At 40.1% G+C, this 25,777-nt stretch overlaps 1 protein-coding gene across 4 annotated transcripts in view; it reads left to right on the forward strand.

Annotated features, from left to right (window-relative positions):
• The first annotated feature begins 23,992 nt into the window (after window positions 1-23,992).
• The window catches only part of SESTD1 (SEC14 and spectrin domain containing 1), a 135,535-nt gene continuing 133,750 nt past the window's right edge, over window positions 23,993-25,777 (forward strand). The window contains exons 1-2 of one of the 4 annotated variants that reach the window (XM_029225172.1): window positions 23,993-24,199; window positions 25,025-25,084. The gene's annotated coding sequence lies outside the window, so the exon portion shown is untranslated. Of the gene's footprint in view, window positions 24,200-24,406; window positions 24,537-25,024; window positions 25,085-25,777 lie in introns of those variants that run through there. The other 3 variants (XM_029225173.1, XM_029225171.1, XM_029225174.1) reach the window with 3 other exon arrangements.

Below are 25,777 nucleotides of genomic sequence, written 5' to 3' on the forward strand. Positions count from 1 at the left end.
GGCGCAGTGGTTGGGAGTCCGCCTGCCAATGCAGGGGACACGGGTTCTATCCCTGGTCTGGGAAGATCCCACATGCTGGGGAGCAACTACAACTACTGAGCCTGTGCTCTAGAGCCCGCAAACCACAACTGCCGAAGCCTGCGCCCCTGGAGCCCGTGCTCCAAAGCAAGAGAAGTCACCGCAATGAGAAGCCCGCACACCGCAACGAAGAGTAGCCCCCGCTCACCGCAACTAGAGAAAGCCCGGGCGCAGCAACGAAGACCCAACGCAGCCAAAAATAAATAAATTAAAAAAATTAAAAATAAAAAATGTTCATTTAAAATACTGTGTGAAACCACTTAATATTTCTCATCATATTTCACTCTTTGTGGTGCAGAAGGAACTATAGTTTGGGCCAAGTTCTTTGGAATAGGAGTCAAAGTATTTATTACATTTCATGGAAATGGAAATGTGTGTTTGAGTATATCTTAATATCTTACATTTTCTAAAAATTTTTCTTTCAAGTGCAAATCATTATTTATCTCTCCAAAAGATACCTGTTCTTTTTTTCCTCTGCCCTTCTTGTTGAAGAAAATGTGGATCACTGAAGATAAAGCAAAATCTAATGTTTTGACTTTACAGCTGTTGGAATTTCAGTCTCATAGCTGTCCTGTGCTCCGGTTTAAACATTTGCCTATAAAGACGTGTTTAGGAAATGGCTGCTACCATGTGTTAATTTCACAGTGGGCAATGCTGCCAGTCAGTTAGATTGCCCCATTTTTTCCAGTCTATTTTTTCAAGTTGCAAATTCTAAATAAGTAGTCTGTTAAATTACTTCACATAATTTAAAAACAACATGTCATTACCATCAGCCACTAAGTAGAATGATTTAATTTTAAATCCCTTCTCCTTTTGCTTACCGAATAAATGATTCTGTGATCAGTTTGACCTTTCAGCAGCATAATTGCCAAATAATTAACAATGATAAATGATTACCATCTGAAATTTTTAACTAATTGTTAAAGGACAGCATACATTTTATACAGCCAGGAACTATTTATTTTCTATAAAATATTAGAAATATTTATTTCATCCATTCAACGCATACTTTTCAAGTGACTATTATATGCCAGAAACTGTCCTCAAGGAGTTTATATTCCTAAACTAAATAAAACAAGTGATATAGTATATTAGAAGGTATTAAGTGATACAGAAAAAAATAAAAGTAGGGAAAGGGAATTAGGAATATGTATGTGAGGTTTAGAGGGTACAATTATAAGTAGGATGTTCAGAAAAGATGAGTGAAGCATGTGGGTACCTGGAGGAGGTATAGGTGACCAACCATCCTGACTTGTCTGAGACTAACATTTTCCCAGGATGCATCCTGGTGCTGAAACCAGGGCAGTCCCAGCCTAGGCAAACCAGACAGTTGATCGCCTGAGGCATGTTCCAGATAGAGGAAAAAGAAGAGCAAAGGCCCTGAGAGGAGAGCATGTCTGGCAGTTTCAGCAACTAGTAAGGAGGCCAGTGTGGCTAAAGAGGAGATGAGTTCTGTCATATGAAGGATCACATCATGTAGGGCCTTGTAATGGATGCAACAGCCCTTCACCAGAACCCGCTCCTCAGGCTTGATGCACTCATCCCTAGCTGCTGACAATAGGCTCACCCATGTTCCTTCCAGGAATCTTGCCCTCAGCTTTGGAGACCTCAGCCTGCCCCAAGGTTGTGTCTCTTTGAGGGAGCAGCCCATGACTAATGACTGGCTAATGTGGGAAAACAGTGGCCTGGCCCCCTCCCCTCAACCTGGTCCACCCCAGCTTAGACCTCCTGCTAAAACTGGCTGAGGTCTCGTTTGCAACCAACTGCAATTCATCTTTTCCCTCTGCTTCACTTCCTTACAGGTATGTTTCCTAAGAGCACTACCCAGTAAACTTTCCAGATGCAACTCTCCATTTTAGTAACTGTGTCTAACGAACCCAAGCTAAGACAGGCCTTGAAAGTGATTTTGAGAGGTAAAATCTTTGAAATGTTTTGAAAGAAACTGAACCTGGAAATAGTTTCTCTCTCTCTCTCTTTAGTCATCTAAAAATACAGAACTTTCTTAGTTGCCTATTTCAGATTATTCTTTTGAACTTTGTTGCAATTATTGCATAGGATGGGAGAACTGGGTTATAACCTAACCAGAAATTTTAGGTTTGCTGAATAGCTGGCATTTCCCTCTTTGTCTCAAAATGTGGGCAGTGCGTGGACCAACTCTTCAGCTGATGCAGAGAAGTTCATATATTCCTAGATGGATTACATCATACTTTGAATTCCATTGTGTTATTAGGACTCCAGTTGCCATTTTAAATAAAGTAGGTACAACAAAGTGCAACAAGAAAAGGGGAAATATTTGCCCTCAAGGATTTTATTCTACTCTCTCTGATCCACTTTATTGAAAATTTTCAATAATAAATGGCTTACTCCAGCATACCTCAGGACCTTAATTTCCTGTGGAGCCAGCGTTGTAGGTAGTGGTAAGGGGGATGAGGAAACACCAAATGGGAAAACAACAATCTCCTTCTTTCTAGTCACACACAGCCACTTAAATGTCCAGCTACCCAGAACAAGTATTAGCTGCATTTATTATGTCCAGCATTTTCATATTTCAGGCTTCACTGAAGAGTTTCTAGGTAAACAGTAGGCTCCACATTCATATTACTTAGGAAAACAATGAATAGGAAAATATAAAGTAGGTGGTTGCTCCACTCTTTATTATGTGCACACAGAGGCCCTTTGTCCCTCAGTTCAAATTTTGTTTTTACCAAACTCTTTCAGTGTAAAAGTCTCCCTGACATATGAATTTTTTCTGGGTACTTGTGAATTTTCTATATGATTAAAATTTTTTAGAGCTGATTTATGGTTAATTGTGTTTATGGTCTGTGTGTACAGTCTTAGCTGTTCAGACTCAGAAATAAAAATAAAGGATTTTTTCCTTGATAAAATATTTATAAAAGCTGTGGAAAGTACAGTGTTTGAGAGTAAGTAGATCTGCATTTATTCCTGACTCTAAAACTGATTCAGGTGTGACAGACCTTAGAGGGAGAGGTCCTGTAAGATGATGAGGTTCTAAAAAACAAGCAGATTTTGAATATTTCTTCCCCATGAATTTAATTTAAAAAGTGGACAATGGTGGCGACCCAACTGTGGATCCTGGGTCTCACTAAACAGTTCCACAGCCTCTAGTAAATCCCCTAATCCTTCAGAGCCTTGGCTACCTTATCAATTTTTTAAATTAATTAATTAATTTGTTTTTATTTTTGGCTGTGTGGGGTCATATTGCTGTGCGCGGGCTTTCTCTAGTTGCGGCGAGCAGGGGCTACTCTTCGTTGTGGTGCGCAGGCTTCTCATTGCGGTGGCTTCTCTTGTTGCAGAGCACGGGCTCTAGGTATGTGGGCTTCAGTAGTTGTGGCTCGTGGGCTCTTGAGCGCAGGCTCAGTAGTTGTGGCGCATGGGCTTAGCTGCTCCGTGGCATGTGGAATCTTCCGTGGCCAGGGCTCGAACCCGTGTCCCTTGCGTTGGCAGGCAGATTCTTAACCGCTGCGCCACCAGGGAAGCCCCTACCTTATCAGTTTGACAGGGTTGATACCTACACTGTCTATCTCAGAACTGGGTACATGTATTCATAGCTGTGAGCATGATTTGACAACCAGAAGGAACAAGGTGTTATTTTTCATTTTTGAAATTTTAAAATGGAAGTAAAAGCCATGTATTCTCTCCCCACAGTAGAGCATAGTTTTGAAATTAACTGATGTAATACAGATATAAAGTACTCTTAGCTTTTTAGAAAACATTTTATATTCACATAAATTCACATGCACACAGAAATATATCAGCCTAACAGAATCCTCTAATGTATAGAGTGTAGCACATTTTAGGTGTTCGATATGTTTTTGTTGAATGAATGAATGAGGCTAAAAAGCAACAGTGGATTGATATTTCCTTCTATTGTACTAAATCATGTGGAATTTTTTTAAAGCCAGTAATGCCCACAAATAATTAATTGATTTAAATTTCTATATTTATGCTTAAATTTCATAGATGTAGCTTTACACGCAGAAACCTGGGCTCATCCAGTGATTTCAAACAAGTATCAGATACTATTTAAATTACCAAATGATAATTCTTAGAAAAAAAATTACTTAAAATTAGACTTGCACTTCACCATAGCAATACGAATAAATATTCAATTATGGAATTTGTTGTTTTCCTTCTGCTTCAGAGTTTAAGTAACACTTCATGGTTGTCCTTTTACCTATCCAAAACCAGACAGATCTCAGGCTATGGCCTTCAAAATATATCACAATTTCTCCTTACACCTGGGCCATTATCAGTCAGGTTCCACTTTTTTTGATTATTAGCATACTAATTCAATATTATATTTCTCTATTTTATTGTCTTAAATGCTTTAGGAAATACAAAATTATGTCAGAATTGCTTAACATATAATGATAGTTGTTAATGAACTCTATTATGTACCAGATTCTAGTCCAAGAGGTTTATATGCATTAGCTTAATCCTCACACCAGTCCTGAGGTAGGTATAATTATTATCTTTATTATCATTATATTATTATTGTATTAGATCATCATCATTATTCTTATTATTATTATACAAAGAACATAATGCACAGAGAAGTTAAAGATCTTTCCTAAGGTCACACCCCTAATATATGATAGAGATTTGAACTCAGGCAGGCCAGCTCCAGAGCCAGTGGTAGGCAACAGATTTTATTACTTCTCATCTAAAGAGCTTTATCTTAATTGGGCACATCATTCTTCACTTGCTTGGAGCCCTTCTTTATAAGCCTGGGGGGAAAAAAATCACATCTTACTGAACACACATTTGTAGACACAATTTACCAGGGGTCCACAGACTTTTTCTTAAAGGACCAGATTGTAGATATTTTAGGCTTTGTGGGACATTCAGTCTCTATCAAAACAACTCAGATGTGGTGTTACAGGGAAAGCATCCATAGACAATGTAAACAAATGAACAGGCTTTATTCCAATAAAGCTTTATTTACAAAAGTAGGTTGCAGGCTGGACTTGCCCATGAGCCATAGTTTGCCGACTCCTGTTCTATACCTTTATTTTTTTTTTATTCACCAAAGGATTCACAACTGCTCATGAGCGCAGCTTCAGTTTAGCAGGAAATGGCTACTATTCTTGCACTCATGTGCAGACAGCTCTTAGAAGAAAAAGACTCCTTGGTATGGCTTTTAATCTACAGCCTTTTCTTTGCCTATCTAACCAATTCTCAGTCCTGGGTTTAAAACCCTGGGTGCCAGTTTCCCATTTTTTTTCAGAAAAGACAATGCATTTTTGTTATTAGAGTTTCTAAAAGAAGCGTTTAGATTTTGTCAGACATTTTTGTTCTCCAACAATAGAAGAATATCATTTTGCTATCTCAAATGTAATAATGAATCAGGAAATGATTGTTAATTAGATATTAAAATCATCAGATTAATAGTTGTTAAGGAAGAGGATACCCACTGGATTTCGAAATATGACCTGCAAATGAATCCACTTATTAACTACAAAGGAAAAATAAAGCTTTCAATAGAGAGACCAAATGCAGAGTCACCAGGAATGGAATAAACTGGAATTATGTGCCTCCATTTATAATGCAATGAGAAGGACAAAACATTACCTACATAATGTTTTTGCCCAAAATGTTTAAACTGAATCTAATCATGAGAAAATAATCTGACAAATCACAACCATGGAGCATTCTGTATAATTGGACCTAGACTCTAGACAAAATAAAGAAAGTGAAGAGTATTCTGGATTAAAGGAGAAAAAAGATCTGACAACAGAATGCAATGGATAGATCTTGAGTGGATCTTGGATCTCAAACAGCTATAAAACATTTTTGAGTCTTGGAATGTATATTAGGTGATATTACTGAATCCATATTAAATTGGGGGGGACTGCAAAGAAGGCAGTTGAATATTTCTACCCTCAAAGAATTCACCCTCTATTGGCAGAGGCAGGCTAATAGGCAAGTAGTTACACTAGAACATCCTTTGGCTTTCTCTATGGCTGGATAATCATTATCTAAAATAATATATGAAAAATAGAGATTCCACAACAGTCACATAGTTGTCAGAAGGTTAAGTTTGGGCCCAGCTACTATCCATAAGAAAATACTGTCTAATAAGGAAGATTAAAAAAATGCCTAAATCATCCTTGAATTTTATTTAAATGCCACATGGATTGAAAATAAAATACCAAGGGGATTCATCCCCCCACCAAAAATAAAGAGAAATAACATACAATTAGGTAAGTTAAAGCTTCAAGGAAGAAGCAACATTAAGAAATGGACCTTGAATAAAAGGAAGGATTTCAACAGGCAGAGATGGGAGGGGAAGGGTTCCAAAAGCACTGAGGCAGGAAAGCAGGGGCCTATTTCTGAAAGCTTAAGTGGTCCAGTTTTCTTGGGGCACAAAAGATGGAAAAGTAGGTAGAAGGCACTGTGTGGAGTCTTTGAATGCCAGACTGAGAGGCAAACATTCAACTCAATCATCAGTGGTTTTAAATGGAGTAGCACTTTGATCTGAGTTATAATTTTAGGATGATAATTCTTTAAAAGTGCACTGACAAAGGCACATAAAAACTGAAAATAGGGAGAAAGAGTTAGGTGATGTATTAGTCTGCTCCTGCTGCCACAACAAAAATACCATAGTGGGTGGCTTAAACAACAAGAATTTATTTTCTCACAGTCCTGGAGACCAGAAGTCCAGGATCAGGGTGTCAGTATGATTGAGTTCTGGTTGGAACTCTCTTCCTGGTGTAGAGAGGGCCATTCTTTCGCTATGTCCTCCTCACATAGCAGAGAAAGAACTCTGGTGTCTCCTTCTTACAAAGACATCAGTCAGATTGGATTAGGGTTCTACCTCTTTTAACCTTAATCACTTCCTGAAAGCCCTCTTCTCCAATACAATCACATGGGATTTTAGGGCTTCAATGTATGAATGTAGGGAGGACACAATTTAGACCACAGCATGTGGTTACTGTTACTAAAATTCTGTTGAAGAATACAATTATCTAAATTTGGATGATAAAGTAGGAATAACAAGGAAAGGCAGATGCTAGAGATGAACTTAAGTCATAGGATTTCAGAAGTAGAAGTGAAAGATGAGGGTGAGGCAGCACAGGAGGGAGGAAAAAGCCAAAACTAACTTCAAAATTCTCAATTGGCATGACTGTTTGCCACTACTAGAAAGTGAGAATAAAATAGTAAAAAAGAGAAGCTTGGTGTATACAGAGCTGGCTTCGTGGGCGTAGGACCTGTGTAGCCCAACAGGACGCCACTCTCAGAAGGGAGCCATGCATAGTTTAATGCTCTGCTGTCTTGAAATTCTTAACAATTTCATCTTTGGACTTTTGTAAGTAGAGTTCAGTGGGGCAATGGAGTATGCCTATGAGCAGAGGAGATACACGCAAATGTCTGCCTGTAGCTCCTTACCATCCCATTTGCCTTTAAGTGCCGCATGGGCACAGAATTCTGGTGGACCTGCAATGTACGGAGTTCAACGAGACTTGAAGCAAGTAAAAGGTAAGCATGTTACGCCTACACCTGAGTAAGTCGCGGTGCTGATAGCTGCCAAGAGACCACACCTTCCCTGTAAACCAGAACTTGCTTCAAATGCAGAAGTAAGACAGTGGCATTCTTAGAAACTCAAATGAGCAAGGAAAACTACATATACTTTCTTATTCATTTTACTTCCTTTACTAGCCAACCACTTAAGCTGAGAATGATGGTGTAGAAGGAAAGGAAAAGATAGTTCATTTCCTTTCACTCCTTTCTTACTTAGCAGTAAGGCAAAAGCACACTGTGGGTAGGATGCATGAGTATCAAGAAGTGAAGTAACAGTTGAGTTAGTTTTGTGCAGTACTTCCACTGTTCTGTTAAGAACAAAATGCATATGCACGTACACAAATTGTGTCATTTCTGTGATTCTGCGTACTTTAAATGTTCTATTTATGTTTGAAATTGGCATTGCACAACATAAAGATGAATGGTAAAATTCATGCTAATTATTACAAATTTTGATTTTTTTAATGTAGGATGACATTAAATATCAAACAAAAATACCACAAGTTAAAAGAGAGAGCATGGGAAAAAAGGAAAAACTTTCTATTTTAGTACCCTTAGTAGTACTTTTTTTCCTGCTTTTCCAACAAAGGGTCCTTCATTTTTATTTTGCACGAGGCCCCACAAATTATGTAGCTGCCTTTCAGTATGTGTGTGTCTGTGTGACAGAGAGAAGTAGAAAGGGATAAAGAGAGAAGGCACACATCCAAGTGTTTCCACACAGAAGATGTATATAAACCTACTATGTGCCGAGCACCTGGCCCTATATTAGGCACTAATGCAAAACTGAAGAAGACAGACTGCATTTTGTTGGTGGAAAGTGATGAGTCATATTTGGAACTTGTTGAGTTTAAAATAACAGCAGAACTTTCAAATGGAAACAATCTAAAAAACAGCTGGACATGTATGTGTGGTGCTCTTAAAAGACGTGAAGGTAGAGATAGCTGTTTGAAAGTCATTTGCATAGAACTAATAGATGTTATAATAGCAACAAAAAGATGAAATACATAAGATTAAACTTTAAAATAAATGTGTATCATTTACATGAAAAAAAAAGCACTACTGAAAGACACAAAAGAAGACTTGGACAAATCAAAAACATTTTATGTTCTTGGATTGAAATAACTAGCATCATAAAAATGTCAATTCTTCCTAAATTAATCTGTAAATTTAACCTGATCCCAATCAGTGTAACAATAAAAATACTTAAATTTTAGAAATAGACAATCTGAATCTAAAGTTTATATGTAAAAATACATAAGCATAGCCGGGAAAATTTTGTTTTATGTAATACCAGCACGAGAAGGGCTTTACAAGTATAACACAAAACGCAGAAGCCATAAAGAAATGATTGGTGAATTTGTTTATATAATAATCAGAAATTTTATAGGAAACAAAACTATCTTACATAAACTAAAATTTGAAAAATAATATATACAACATATATTAGAATCCAATTCCTATAAATTTATAAGAGAAAAGACCAACTATTCAATACAAAATAGGAGTACATGGGGCAAAGGATATGAAAAAACAGTTTACTAAAAAGGAAATACAGATTGCTCTTAAATGTATAAAAAAGACACCAATCCTCACCCAATTATATACTACATTAGATGCTATATTTCACTTATCAGACTGGCAAAACCCCAAAATTTTTATGACAGTTATCAAGCATTGCTGGAGGGGCTGTAAATTGGTATAACCTCAATAGCAGGCAATTTCACAGTAATCAGTCAAAACAACAAATGCACATGTTCCTAGCAATTCTAGTCCGAAGCACTTATCCTATAAGTACAAAATGATGTTTCTAATAGATTGTAGTAGACTTGAAGCAGACTAAATGTTTAGCATTAGAAGACTGGTTTATAAAAATTATATTTAAATAATGAAATACAATGCTGTCCCGTGTACTGGTCGTAAAAGATCTCCAAAATCTATTGTTAAGTGCAAAAAGTAATGTGTAGAACAGGGTACATGGCATGCTAATATGTATGTGGGTCAAATTATATATATACACATAATTATATAATAAATATACATATACATGTACATACACAAACTCATATATTTGTAAATGCATAGACTATTCTTAGAAGGCTCTGAAGAGACTGTAATCGTGATTGCCTCCTAGGAGAGAAATTGGATGGGTGGGGGTCAGGGAGAAAAAGAGACTTATTTTTCACTGTATATTATTTCATACTTTTGAATTTGATACTGTGTACATATATTACTCAGAAAAAATATTTTTAGATTAAGAGGGTCAATATTTAAAACCAGTGAAACATTTGAAATAGGTTAGATCTCTGAGTGTAAGGACATTGACATAAAAAGGCCAAAGACCATGACAAATATCTATTTGAAGCCTCCTTCCCTCGAGAAGTATCAGCTAGACACTACAGCAAAATGGACTAAGAAATAGGAAACAGGATAAAGTAGTGTCACAGACATTGAAAGAAAAGTGTTTGAGAAGGAAATCAAGTTTTCCAAAGGAAAAGATCAATATATTTAGCTATAAAATAGTTGTAAAATTTTGCATATCAATATTTGCAAAAAAACATGACATTAGGAAAGATCAATATACTTAACATAAATCCTGAAAAAACAACATTCTAATAGAAAAATGATCAAAGAACTTGAAGGGACAATTCCCAAAACAAGAAAATACAAATTTCCAGTAAATGTATTAACTTGTAATTCAGGAAGTGCAAATTAAATGAAGAAGAAATCTCTGCCTATACACTTAGAAAATTTTTTTTAATTAACATAATTCTCAGTGCTAATGGGAACATAAATTGAGACTGTATTTGGAAAGCAGTTTGTCAATATATATCAAGAGATTTTATAATTGTTAATAAATTTGATACTGTAATTTCTACTTCCAGGAATTTCTACCAAGGAAATAATCAGAGTAATATAATGCTAATGTATTACAACATTTATATCTGATGGCAAAACAGAAGTCAATCTTAATGTTCATCAGTGTGTCAATGTTGTCAATGTCTCCTTCCTCCAGTTTTAGAGCATTCCAATTAAGCCTCTTTCTTCCTTCAAGGTTGTTATTTCTAAATTATAAACATAGTAAAGAGAAGAAAAAAGGAGAAGGAGAATCCCTTCAGCACTTTGTAGAGTGCGGATAAGATACAGTACAAACTCCTTTGTTGTTGTTCTTTTTTTTTTTTTCTTTTTTTGTGGTACGCCGGCTTCTCACTGTTGTGGCCTCTCCCGTTGCGGAGCACAGGCTCCGGACACGCAGGCTCAGCGGCCATGGCTCACGGGCCCAGCTGCTCCGCGGTATGTGGGACCTTCCCGGACCGGAGCACGAACCCGTGTCCCCTGCATCGGAAGGCGGACTGTCAACCACTGCGCCACCAGGGAATCCCCAAACTCCTTTGAATGAGTAAAAAGCCTTCCGTGATTTTGCATTGCCTTTCATTCTGCCCTTAATGCTCATCTTGGGTCTTCTGTCCCACACTTAATGAGCTGTTTACAGTACTCTCAACACACCCGGATGCTTTATGCCTCTGTATCTTTGCTCACGTTTCCTCTGCCTCTAGTGATGCCTATATCTGCACCCATTCACATGATCAACACACATTATCTTTCAAAAACTCAACTGAGGAGGAAGGTAAAATCCTGGACCACACCCTCTACCACCCCGGGTAGAAGTGATCACCGCCTCATTGTGGTTCCACTTTTTCTTTTAGTGCCTTATTTCATTTTGTAGTGCATATGTCTTCTTTGATAAGTAAACTGTAAACCACTTGATGTCAGAGGACTCTCTTATATTTTTATTTCCAGGGCCTAATTTAGAGAATCAAAACTTAATAAATGTTTATAGATTAAAAAAAGAAGGGGGCTTCCCTGATGGCGCAGTGGTTGGGAGTCTGCCTGCCGATGCAGGGGACACGGGTTCGTGCCCCGGTCCGGGAACATCCCACGTGCCGCGGAGCGGCTGGGCCCGTGGGCCATGGTCGCTGGGCCTGCGCATCCGGAGCCTGTGCTCCGCAGCGGGAGAGGCCACAGCAGTGAGAGGCCCGCGTACAGCAAAAAAAAAAAAAAAAAAAAAAGGGAATGAGTGGTTAACAGTATCAAGTACTACAAAGAGGGAAAGAGGAAGAAAATTCATTGAATATGATAAGTAGTCATTGTTAACTTTGAAAGAACTGTTTCAGTTGATTAACTGGGAGGCAGCAAGTAGTGAATGAATAGTGAATAATCGTTTCAAGTCTAGATGATTTTTTTTTCCCCAAGAAATTTATTACTAAATGGAAGGGAAAAGAAAAGATAACAGTTTAAAAGAATTCTTTGAATTTTGGGTTTTATAAATAAATCGAAATTTAAGTATGTTTGTAGGCAAAGAAGAAGAAACCACACCCAAAAGAAAATTCTAATGTCACGTGGCAAGATTAGTATAATTTTAAAATATGAATATTGTTAAGTGGTTCCACTGTTTATGCATCACATTTATTATTGGTAACTTGGATAAGGAGCTTCTGTTGGTTCTGCCATTTTCCCAACCCCTTTCCCAGCCTCCCCCATAGGAGGAAATACTAATCAGATCTATCTAAAATTTGATGGCACCAGCCAGGCTCAGGGTCAGTGTATGTGAATCCTGTGGGTTTTATTTATCTTCTGCTTGCCTACTTGGTGCTAGGCATGTGAAACAAATAGGCTTTCTCTTTCTCTTTTCCTAGTAATCTCATATGATTATTTCCATATCTGTTAACCTTATTATTTTTTGGCCACACTGAAGGGCTTGTGGGATCTTACTTCACTGACCAGGGATTAAACCCAGACAGTGAAAGCACAGAGTCCTAGCCACTGGGCCTCCAGGGAATTCCCATGTTAACCTTTCATTTTTTCCATCTGCTTATCTTCTGTATAATTTCTTCAGATCTGTCCTTTAATTTACCAATAGTTTTATTCTACTGTGCCTAATATGTATTTTAACTAACCAATTGAGATTTTTATTTTAACAGTTCTATTTTTTATTTTTAAAATTTTTATTGGAGAAGAGTTGATTTACAATGTTGTGTTAGTTTCTGCTATACGGAAAAGTGAATCAGTTATACATATTTATGTATCCACTCTTTTTTAGATTCTTTTCCTATATAGGTCATTCAGAGTATTGAGTAGCATTCTATTTTTTATTTTTAAAAGCTTTGTTTGGTTTGTTTTCAAATTTGCCTGGTTTTATAGGCGAGCCTCTTACTGCTTACTCATCTTTTATATAATTTTTAAATTTTTTCAACATTTCATAGTAGCTTTTTAAATATTTTTTGTTTAGTAACTTGAATGTTTGAATATTTGGCCTATTGATTATGAACTCTCATTTAGTTGATACAGTATTAATCTGTGGGATACTCAAAGACTTAAACTAAAGATGTGTTTCTCCCCAAATCCTCTTCTGTGTGGAACTGCATGCCACACTAGTGACCTGGGACCACTGTAGCCCCTTCTCAGGTCTCCAGCTTCAGGAGAGAGCTTGATCTCCCTTAGTTCCCTCTCTTGTGCCTAGGCTGCTTCTCTGGGTGCTGGCAACCAACATCAGGTCGGTTTGCCCTGGTGGTTTAACACTGCTGTGTTTTCTTTCCCCCATGTCCTGTAAACCCAGAAGCACATGACATTCCTCCTCCTGTTTTCTTGTAAACCCCTTCGGATCAAGCTTTCTCCCGTCGTTCTATCAAACCTGTTCTTCCTAAGGTTGCCAGTAGCCTGTATGTTGTTGCTAAATACAACTGCCTTTTCTCAGCCTCATCTTTGTTGCCGCGACAGTTAATTTTAGGGGTCAACTTGGCTGGGCCATGGTTACCCAGATATTTGGTCAAACGTTTTTCTGGATGTTTTGGTGAAAGTGTTTTGGGAGGAGATTTACATTTAAATCGGTGGACTTTGAGTAAAGCAGATTGCCCTCCATAATATGAGTGGGCCTCATCCATTCAGCTGAAGTCCTGAATAGAACAAAAGACTGACGTTTCCCCCAACAAGAGGAATTCCACAGCAGAAGGCCCTGGGACTTGAACTGCACAGTCAGTCCTGCTTGGGTCTCCAAGCTACCAGCTCACTCTATAAATTTTGGACTTGCCAGCCTCTGTAATTGTATAAGCCAATTCCTTAAAACACATACAGACATCCTACCTATTGGTTCTGTTTCTCTGGGAACCCTGACGAATACACCCACCCTGTTAGTAGTATTAGACCGAGGTGATTATTCCCCTATTTTTGAAATATTTCTTTACTTGATTTCTGATAATACATGCTCCTGTTCTTTTTCCAACCTCATTGGTTTTTCCCTTTAAGTCTCTTTTGTGGATTTCCTCCTTGTCTTCCCAGTCTCTAAATATTAGATCTCCAGAACTGACAGTTGAGTCTTTAGACCTCTTCTCTATACTTGCTCTCTTGTTAATCTCACCAAGTCTCATAGCTGTGACATTATCTTTTTGCTGATATACCAAAAAGTTCCAAATGTATATTCCTAGCCCAGAACTCTCCCTTTAACTCCAGACTCATATTTCCAGCTGCTTTATTCTAAATTTATGCTTATTATCTGATACATATCTCAAAGTTAACATTTCCAAAACCATATTATTAAGCCCTCTTCCCTTTCCATGCCCCTCAAGCCAAACTGCTCTTCCCCACGATTTCCCCCTAGTAAATAGAACATTATTCTAATTGCTCAGGCCCCAAACCCATGAGTTATCCCTGGATTCTTTTTTTTCCTGACCCCCCACATCTAATCAGTCATGGAATCCTGGGGTGCCATTTTTAACTTATAATCAGAATCTAGCCACTGCCTACCACCTGCTTCCCCCGCACTGGGACAGGCCACGATCACATCTGCCTGGAGTAGCAACTCTCACCTCTCAGCTGGTCTCTGGGCTTATACCCTTCCCCGCAAGGCATTCAGTTCTACACTCAGCAGCCAGAATGAGTCTTTAAAAGTACAAGCCCTGGCTATCATCCCTCTGCTCAAAACCATTCAAAGATTTTTCAGGTGGCTCAGAGGAAAAGCTCCAAAGCCTCAATCAATTCTCTAAAAGACCCAACACAATCTCTTTCCCTCTCACTCTGTTCCCTTCCACTTCCCTGCCCTGGCAGGTACGGCTTCCCCTCAGGGGCTTTGATTTGTTGTTTCCTCTGCTTGAAATGCTTTGCCCACAGACTTCTGCAGAGTTTCCTCTTATATCTTCTGTAGTCTTTGTTCAATGGCTACCTTCTTTGTGACACCTTCCTGGTTACTCTATCTAAAATCCACCCTATCTCCCATTCTGTCTCTGTCGTCCTTCCTTTACTTTTCTCCACAGCATTTATCTAAAAACTATACATTTTACTTCTCTATTTTGTCTGTCTGCCCCTCACTAGAGTATAAGTTCCATGAGGATAAGAATTTTATTTTATTCACTGCTGTATCCTCAATTCCTAAATACCATCCCTCACAATAGAAGGCACTCGATAAATATTGCTGTAAATACCCATTCTTGGCAAGGGTATGGGGAAAGATGCAATCTCTCACATTTGGGGAGGTAAGTATAATTTGGCGCAATATTTTGAGAGGTTTTTCATTCTCCGGTGAGCCATTCACTCACAGTGAATGCATTTGCACCTAGACCTGCTTAGCTTTGATCATTTTCGTTACCTGCCTGGCCTCTGCAGCCTGTTGAATTTTCTACCCCTGGCACACAGATACTTCTCATTTTGATCTTCCCTGAAATGACCCTCTCTCTGCTCATGTAGCCACAGCAAGAATATTCAAAATTCCCCTTCAAGTAGCATGTTCTTTAGTGCCTCTTAGCCACTGTGTATATTGTTTCTTCTGCTTTTTCTCCCTTTTTCCAGCCTAGACACTGCCCACTCTTTCTTCTAGACTCAGTTCAAGCATCAAAGCCTCCATGAAGCCTTCACTAGACACCCTGGCAGTGACTCTTCTCTGGGTCTCCACAGCATTTTTGTGTAGAATTTAATGATTAGTATGTATCACATTGCACTGAGTGTGTGTTTGGGTTCCTGTCTCCCAGTGAGACTGAGAGCAAACTCATAACGTCCTCAACCTTGTCTCTAGCTCTCTGGCAAGGAGCAAGGCTGGCACTACATTTTCGGTTGCGTGAAAAAATAAATCATTGAATGTCTTTTCCCATGTTTCTGTTCACTTCCACCTTTTTTCCAACTAAAATGCTTAAAAATTGTTTGTATGACATTAAAATGACCATGGAAGCATCTAAGCATAATTTCTGTGCAGACAGAACATGCAGGATCGTTTCTCAGGAGGGTAAGCTGAGAGCCAGCAACAGCTCTTGTCCCAAATTTGCTGCCATACTTTACAATGAAAAAGTCTAAACTATAAGTGTTTTCATCTTAGGAATGGTGATAAGATACATTTATTGGCTTATTTGCATACTTTTTTATGCAAAAATTAAGGTTTCGGAATAAAATGGTCAACTAGGACCCTGTGGCTCCCTTTCTTCAAGTCCCCAAAGGGAAACATACTTTTTATTCCTTTCTTCCCCTAAATCCAAGATAATATTACTGGGGCATGAACCTAGCTTGTATGACATGTTTTGAGCACTGATCCACAGTGCCAGAATCAAGTAGCTCCACACCCTAAGAAGTGGCTCTGACCCAGGATGACACAATCTGTGTTTGTCAAATTGCCAATTAAAAAAAATTGTTTAAAGGCCCTTTGTTACATAATAATGTTTTATTCAGAAGGAGAGGAAAAGTTGGACTGATACAAAAGGCAGTTCTTTCCATTTTCCACTTTATACCATAAGCAAATCAGTCCTTTGCTTTTTGTGTTGCTAGTGCCTACTCCAACTTTATGCAATGAGACTTCTCCCAAGCTGCCATTCAGCTGCTAAAGTCACAGCCGAGTTTTATCACCTCTCCAGAGCAGCTGGAGAGAGTGACGGACAATGGCTGGAGGTTATTTTCAAATGTGGTTTGTCCCTATTTTGTTCAAGAACACAGGATTTTTAAAAAAACGAACAAAAAGCAAAAAACCAAATGCCCAGACGAGAGCCATTTCTGAGCATGAAACAACTGAAGGTAGAACGGAACACTTTAGTCTCTGGCCTCAGATTTTGAGAGTCTAGAGCAAAACACATTGCTTGATCACTGAGGTAAATGTTGACTTTTGTATTCAGGCTGATGACTGGAACATATTGGAAAAACAAAAGTAAACCTTATGACTTGGACCAAGCTTGTTTTTAACATTCTTTTCTGTCTTACTAATAACTGGGACCTAGCCCCATATTGAAATATCATGTAACAGAAACTAAAGAACTTTCTCCATAACTTAACTAATAATACCTTTTAAATGAGACCTGATTCTTTCATTATGCAGATTAAACTTGACAAGTACTTTTTACCTCTTCAGCTTTGAATAAACTATTTTTAGCTCTAAAATTTTTTAGACCTATAATGCACATAATAAGTAAAAATATTCTGATTAAGCAAAATTGTATTTTTCTATCCTAATCATGAATAAATTGAAGAATTTTTCTAGGCTAGGGTTTTAAAGGCACATCAACAAACCAGAAAATAGGATACTTGAATGTACATTTTTAATATCCAATTATGAGACTAGAAGAAATTAACATAATTTTAATTTTTATATTTGGGCGGGTAATAAAATATTTCAGCAAAAAATATTTCACAAAAATTGTCTTTCCAGTGCAAGGTTTAGAGATGTACACATCCTGCAGGGACTATCTACTGTTTTTGTCAGGCTGGTTCTCCTCTCTCCCCTTTTGCTGGTAATGCCCCTGTGTCCTTTGGAGGAGACGTCCTCCCATGATGGGAGCTGCCTGTGATGATTCATCACATTCATATGACCCCAAGTATTAGCCACCCCTGATATTTTTCTACATGAACTGTCCATCAGATGCAGGATGCACACCCAGTGCAACCTGTGGCTCTTCTCCTTGTAGCCTAAAACACTAGTTTGCTATTGTACAGACTGAAGACAAGTCAAAAAGAAACAGGTTTGGGAGAAGGGGCTGAGAAAGATGCTGACTTTGGTCTCTGGTTCTGGTCCCTGAGGTTCTCAGGAATGCTGTTCTTCCATCAGTGCTCTTGAGCTACCTCAGTGTTGTTCCAGAAAATCCATCACACCTCCAGCCCAATCCAGTTCAGACTGGCTTTGGTACTTGCAACCAAAGAGTTCTGACTCAGGAACATTTACTGGAGCACATATTGTATTGACATTTAGTGGTACTTATTGGAAGAAAATTTATTGGACAGAACTATAAAAACCGGCATAGACAGTTTACTGTATTATGTAATGTACTGTATATTGCCAGAAGCATGTAAAACAATTTGTCCAAACAATTTGCCTTTAACTTGACCTCCTTTGTTAATCTCTATTACAAAGCTTATATTAAGAGTGACAGTAAGTTGGTTGCTCAAATTAGGGACTTTTCCTTAGTTGAAATTTTATTTCATTTTCTGTTATTCAGAATACTTTTAAAGCACTATTGATGTTCAAGAGAAAAACTTGTATTATGCCTAAATTATGCACCACATCTATTTACACACATACAGATGATACTGCAAGTATTCATAAACTTTCAGCATATAGCAACTAGTAGTCAGGAGGCCTGGACACTAGATATTTTGTTAACTAAGTCTAGTGTTGGGTACGTTGCTTAATTTTTCCAGGTCACAGGAAAATAAGGATGTTGGAATAGGTAGGTGTCTTCCAGCTTTAAAACCCTAAGATTCCACTAGTAGAAAAAACAGTTCTGTTAGAAAAAGATTTTCCTGATTTTATAAAAAAAATCAAACACTGCTTTTTACTATTTCCTTTGGCCTGTTTACTAAAAACATTGTGTGAAAGTGTCATTGGGGGAAAAAAATCCCACCTGATAGAAATGAATGCAAACTATGTTGGCCTTGGAAAAAGTTCTGTTGTCTAAAGGACTCCAAATACATTGGCCTAGATGCTGAACAAATAGGTGGCAAAACAAAACAAAACAAAACAAAACCGTACCCTTAAAAGAGTTATTTATATAATTTCAGAACCATAAAAGTACATTTAAAAAAAATACCAGATCTTTTTTTTCTTTTTTTTTTTTTACATCTTTATTGGAGTATAATTGCTTTACAATGGTGTGTTGGTTTCTGCTTTATAACAAAGTGAATCAGTTATACATATACATATGTTCCCATATCTTTTCCTTGTTGTGTCTCCCTCCCGCCCACGCTCCCTATCCCACCCCTCCAGGCGGTCACAAAGCACAGAGCTGATCTCCCTGTGCTATGCGGCTGCTTCCCACTAGCTATCTACCTTACGTTTGGTAGTGTATATATGTCCATGCCTCTCTCTTGCTTTGTCACAGCTTACCCTTCCCCCTCCCCATATCCTCAAGTCCATTCTCTAGTAGGTCTGTGTCTTTATTCCTGTCTTACCCCAAGGTTCTTCATGACATTTTTTTTTTCTTAAATTCCATATAACCAGATCTTTTAAACTTCCTCAGTGAAAGAAGTTTTGAGCTTGGAATTAAAATGTCAAAAATTAATAAAATAAGTACTCAAAGTAATTTTTAAATAAAATTATTAAAGATTTTTCTTAAAAATTTACTAATGTATTAAGTGTACATTATTAAAATAAATGCTATATATCTTTAGATTTAAAAATACAGTACCTTGACAATTTTTCAAATATTGATTTTGAAGTGCTAAATACTCCCAAAGGCAAGAGTTGCAGGATGAATACTAGCTCAGTGCTGCACGTTTGGCACCATCTCAGCTTTGTGACTGTGGTTTGTTAGGCAATTTTGGTTGCAAAATATAGAAACCCAAACATGTGACCTCAGGGAAGAGGGTGTTGGGGTTTGTTCTTGTTTGTTTGGTTTGTAAAGAATACATATGTAAATCAGAAAAACTGAAATCTCAGCCATGATATCCGGCTTCCTTCCTAGGAATAACAGGAAAGTTGAACAACAAAGCTTCTTAGGAGGAGAGGAATGCCAGTTGAATTGGGCTTTTCGGAACACAGAATTTGAAGGATATTCAGAACCCAATGTATCAGTAGGACTTCTCATCCTGCTGGAGCATCCCAATCACCTGAGGAGTGTTTTAAAAATACAGATTTTGAGGTCCCATCTGCAAAGGCTCAGGTCTAGTACACTTGGGGAAGTTCTGGGAACGCTTTGTTTTTAAAAAGATCCCAGCTAGATTTTGAATGCCCTGCTCTCCGGGTTGCCTGGGTTGCCTCTTCTCTTGGTGTCTGCTTCCTGATCAGCACACTACCAGTTGATTCCCTCAAGATTCTTTACTATAGGCTCAGTGCCTCACCTCCTTCAAGCCTTAGCTCAAATGTCACCTTCTCAGTGAGGCTTTCCCTATTCCTGTGATTGAAAGTCGTACCCCAGCCCCTGGCACTTTCTAGTTCCCTGCCCTGCATAATGTTTATCCAACAGTTACCACCTTCTAATACAATATTTGATTTACTTATTTATTGTTTATTGCCTGTCCCATTTACCAGAATGCAAGGTCCATGCAGAATTTTTGTGTATTTTGTCCATACTGCATTCCCAGAACCTAAAACAGGAAATTCTTAATAAATATTTGTTGAGCAGATGAGTGAATGGATGTTTTCTGCTTAGTCATTGGCTGACATTATCTTCTGCTCACTGGTGATGTGTCAGAGCCCTTCTCACCCATGGCTACCATCTGTGCCTCCCTTTGGGTCCAGCTTCCCCAGTTGATTGTCTGATTGGACCAACCCTTTTTTCTTCTTCTTTTTTATTTGGGTGGGGGCCCACCACGTGGCATGTGAGATCTTAGTTCCCAGACCAAGGATCGAACCCTCGCCCCTGCATTGGAAGCACGGAGTCTCGACCACTGGATCACTAGAGAAGTCCTTGGACCAGCTCTTTTGGATTGAGTGTTTTTCCCAGGTCATTTTTGAATGGGTGTGAATTGGCTGTTTTAACAGGTCAGGTGCCCTCCCAGGAGTAGTCCACAGAGGCACAAAAGAGTACTGCCTGGGGCCCCCCCTTCAGCAGGGCGTGTGGGTGGGGCATTTTCTCCAAGAAGCCTATTTTGGTGCAGAGTGAGTGTTCAGCAAGTTACTTGACCCTGCTGAGCTTCAGTAAGACTGCATTAACAGTGCAGGTCTACCTTATCTCAGTGAGTTCTTCAGAAGTTCCAGAGAATGATGTTTGGGAAACATATGCATATAAAATATTAACTTATTATAAAAATAAAATGAATGTGAGACGTTACATAAATTCAGATGACATTTAAGTATGGCATTTAATAAAAAGCCTAAGGGAAGTTGTAGGGGAGAATTTAGGAATTTAAGAACGAGTTGCTTAAAGTGCTTTTGTGATTCTCCCCACCCCCCAGTCCTGAATGTCTTTCAAATGTTATTCTTATTTCACATTGATTTCTATTTGGCAGGGGATTCTGGTACATAACTTCCAAAGTGATATTTAAGACGAATAACATGCAAAGATCCACACTCAGTCTCCAAAAACAAATTGCACAAATACAGGTTGGAGGAGATATGGTTTTACAGGTGTGTATGTGTTAAAGTCCTAAGAAAGATTCAAGGGTTTTTGTTTGTTTTATGAACAGTGTGGGGTGGTAGAAAAATATGAATGTGATATCAAGCTGAATTTTGAAACGTCATAAGAATGTAGAAAACTGTATTTCTTTATTCTTCTCTGTATACCTGGAATACTGGACTCAGTTCTAGATGCCACATTGTAAGAGGCACTAGGGTATGTTTAGATAAGTGTATGGAGGAGATGAATGGGGCTTGTGTATGGAAGCTGGTGTGAGAAGGCACATGTTCTGGTTGCTGACTTCAGATGTTTAAAGGCTGTATATGGAAGGGGAATTGGGCTGTTCTGTATTCAATACATCTGAGTACCAGATTCAGATTCACTGGGTACTTTAATACAATTGTATTCATACTAATGATAATGATTTAAGGTGTTATTATTTCCCCCTTTTAGAGTTGAGCAAACTCATAACTTGGAGCTGTTTTGTGCTTGTCCAAAGTCATACAGCTAGAAGTTACAGAGCTACGATATGACCACACCACTTTGGAGTTTAATTCCAGTGGTGTTTTCTACTAATACCATTGTTACCTACCAAATCTACAAAAAGACACATTTCAGTTCCAAGTAGGGACTAGCAGGGCTGTTCAAAGATGAATACTATTGTGAGGTAGTGAGTGGTTCCCTATCACTCAAGAGTTCAAGCATATGCTGGACAGCTACTTTGCAAGGATCTGGTTGTCCCTTCAATTTATACATATATAAAGAAGGATATGTTTACCTTATTAATAAAGTACTAGAAATGAAGCCTAATCATAGAGCCAAAGGAACTCCAGAGGGGAGGCTTAGTGAATTTAAGTGATGGAGCTGTGTTCATTTAGTAGTTATTGGAAAATACAGCACCCAAACTTTGTTCTCTGCATTTATAGTCTAATGTGTTTTCTGTTGCAACAGTTCCCCTTATCTAATAACTGGGTCCACACTGTTGTGGAACAAGAGGGTATGGAAAGAGGAAGGGCAGGGATATTTGGTGAATTACTATAATAGATTGTTTGGCATGAACTTGCTTTATTAAAACGAGCCAAGAATGTGAGTGGTAATAGGGAGGGTTTAAAATGATAAACAGAGAATGCCACATGGTAAAGGAAGGAAGAACAGAATACTGTGGAAGGTTAAGTAAGGAAGGCAGGGACTGTGGATTCCAGTGTATTTCCCTCTTGTTGAGTAGATGTTCAACATCTATTTGTTGGAATGAATAGTGACATCAGTACTTGAACAAATATTTAAAGAAAACCTTCATAGTGCTGAGTACTGTGCTATGTCTGAGAGCCAAAAATGAACTAGACAAAAATCTCCATCCTTTTAAGGAACTCACAGTCTAGTAAGAAAAGACCACCAAGCAAAGCAATGGGAAAAAAGAAAGTGCTAGGGGTTATCGTAGAGAATAGATCAAAGTTTACATGAAAGCAGAAAAGAATGAATAATTCAGTGTAAGTGTGTGGGGTGAGGATATGAGGGTGGAAAAAGGACAGGATGTCAGGGAAGATTCAACGGAGGAAAAGATGCATTATCTTTATTATCTTGAAGGAGACTGGAAGTTCACCCGGTTAAATGAGGGATGAATTTCAGATGGAGGAAAATATACAAAGGCACAGACAGAGACTGTATGTGAGATGTGGTGGGAATTAAAGCTGAAGCTGAAGAGATCTGTGGATCAGATCATAAATGGCCTTGGATATCACGGTAACTGCTTGAAACTGATTATCCAGGTGGAAAGCCTTTGAAGAGGGAGGCTCTGTGTTTTTGGGGCATTCCTAGCAGTCCTTTGGAACACAAGCAGAAGTGAAATTAGCAAGGCTTGACCTAAATGGTGGCAGAGACTGATGTAGTGGAGACATTATCAGTCATAGAAATAAGAGGAAGTATTAATCCTTGGGATTTTCAATCAGAGAACTTTAGCAGAGAGAAACTTAGTTGCCTAGTTGTTGGAATGGTAAATTTTTTTCCCTAAAGAAATTAGGTGATACTGAAGTGAGTGGCACAGTGAGTAATAAGTAAGGCCTGAGATTGAGAACACATGCTGCCCTGAGCCTGTGTGTATTAGCTGATGACTCTTTTGAACTGAATTCAGGAAATGACATAAAAACGATTTGTGCAAGAAAATTGGAAGAACAAGGACTCTGAAGTCACTACATTTGGAGAAAAATAACTAGTGTTGGTGAAGATGGGGAAGTAGCCATTATCAGAGGGCCATTTGTGGATAAATTTTGGGCTATCCAATGGAAAGATCCCCAAAGGAAAACAAATGCCCTGAATCCAGCTCTTCCTCACTACAACCCATTCCCCTGCAGTTGCCTTATCCTTCAGACACATCACACGTCTCTGTGTGGGAGATCCATCTCCTGGCATCTCCTGGCAGTGGGTACTTGGGTGTAAAGGAATCCCAACAAACCCGGGATGACAACGTTAGAATTTTGAAAATCTTGGAGACCATATACTCGAACATACATATTTCAGTATGAGGACAGAGAAAACAAATGACAGGCAAGGCGTCAAGGGGAGGGGTGTCCTTCCTTAAGTCCAGGCTCCCCGACTCTAGGCCCAGTTCTTCCATAATCCCACGCTGCCTGTGGGCTTGGGAGCTGGAAGCTCGGCGGGTGGTGAGGAGAGCGGGGTCCGCCTGGTGGCGTCGGAAGCCCCCTCCTCGCCCAGCCCCCAATCCCCAGCCCCCGTGGGACTCCCAGCCCCGCCCCCTTCCCGTGCGGGCGGTGTCGCTGCGCCGCTGCTACCCGGGCGCGCGCGGGGCAGCACGGACGCGAGTCGGGCCGAGGGTGACGGGAGGTCGCCGAGCCTCCCGCGCCGCCGCCCCTTGCCTGACGCACAGAGGGGCCGGGACGCGATTTGCCGCGAGTGACTGGAGCCGCTGCCGCCGCCACCGCCTCCCGGGCCCGCTCCGCCCTCAGTCCGCCTTCCTCCCGCCTCGCCCTCCGCCTCCGCTCGAGCCTTGCTCGCGTCCCCGCGTCCTCCCCACCGCCCCGGAACGTCGGGCAGCCAGCGCCAGCGCCAGCCAGGTGAGTGTGGCCGCCGCGCGGCCCGGGCGGCCCGGGCGGGAGGAGCGCGCAGGCCCAGCGGCCGGGCAGGGAGCGCGGGCGGGCGGCGGCGGCGAGCCCGGCTTTCTTCCCCAGCGTGGGCCGCGCGACTGAGGGAGGGGCGCACGCGCCCCGCCGCAGCCCCCGCCGCCACCGCAGACAAAGCAAGCGCCAGAGGTGGGAGCCCCGCGGGCGGCCCCTGCCTCCGCGCCGCCTGCCGGGTGCGGTCGCGGCCCGCAAAGCCCGGGCGGCCCGCGCGTCTCCCCTTCTGAGCGCCCTTGTTCATTTCTGGGTGAAAGGGACCCGAATCGTGCAACAGGTATGGGCGTTAGTCCTTATTTAACGGCGGGTCTTGTCAACCCGGCGTGCGGGGATCAGATGTGGCGCCCGGCTCCCGGGCGAGCCCCCGTGTCCAGCGCCCGCGGCTTGCTCCTTTGTGTGGCCGGTGACCAGCCCTGGCCGGCGGGTGGGGGACGCCCGCCCGAGGCCCCCGGGCTGCACCGAGGCTCCTGGACGCCTCCCTCGGGGTGTGGGGCTTGGCTTCTCCCGGGCCTGCGGGCTGTTAACCCCCCTCCAGCCTTTGGAGGAGTCACAACGGGAAGGGAGAGCGGGTTGGCAGGGTTATCTGGCTGTGTATTTATTTTTGTATGTGAGGTAGACTCATATTGGAAAGGAACCGCAGTCTGGCCGGCTCTTGAGGGTTCCTGTGGCATTTCACCCTGGGATGCACCGTTTGGTCCTGGTTGCTGCTGCGACTGCCGCCGTGGTTCTCTTCTTGGTGCTTTGACATCTTTCTCTCTTACACAGACATCACCCAAGAAGTTGGAAGCGCCGTTGAGGGAGTAACTCGATACAGCTGTTTGACAGGTCGCCTCTTTCTTCGCATTTTGTCTGTGCCAAGTATACCCACCATGCATGCTAGCATAGGTTGGCAGACTCTCATATTAAGATCACCACTCAAAATACCCCCATATTGGGAAGTAGTAACCCGTAGTTTTTACTCTGGCTTGATGAACCTTATTTGTTTAGATGTGAGAAACTTTTTCTTCCCCCCAAGGAAGAATACAAAATAAAGAACAATTTATCTTTGTTTACATACCTGGGGTCATGCTGTTACCTAGCTGGTTTCATTGGTATGCTATTTTAGTATAACAATACTAAAGGGAAGGAAAATATCTGCCTTCTGCTTTGAGCAATAAAGTACTTCTTTGTTCTCGAACCAGGAAGCTTTTATACATAATACTTTGTGTGGACAAAAGTTAGTGACTGACTGTCTTTACCCCATGACCAAATTCAGGAAAAAATTCCCAAAGGACTTAGAAAGCATTACACAACTCTGTAGATTGTTTTTGTATTCCAAATTCGAGGAAATCATTTTGTTGTATATTTATTCAAACAATCTAGACTAAATTTAACCTTAAAAATTGGGCCTACTCTGTAAATTCCCTAGCATTAGGGAATGAATTGATTGCACTTAAAAGTTTACCAAGCATTTTAACTCCTGTGAATAATAATTGGAAGGAACTGGTGATGGACCTAGAATCTGACAGCAGAATGCAG

This window comes from Monodon monoceros, unplaced genomic scaffold (genome assembly GCF_005190385.1).
Source record: "Monodon monoceros isolate NGI ecotype Baffin Bay Population unplaced genomic scaffold, NGI_Narwhal_1 Super_Scaffold_16, whole genome shotgun sequence".
Taxonomy (NCBI): domain Eukaryota; kingdom Metazoa; phylum Chordata; class Mammalia; order Artiodactyla; family Monodontidae; genus Monodon; species Monodon monoceros.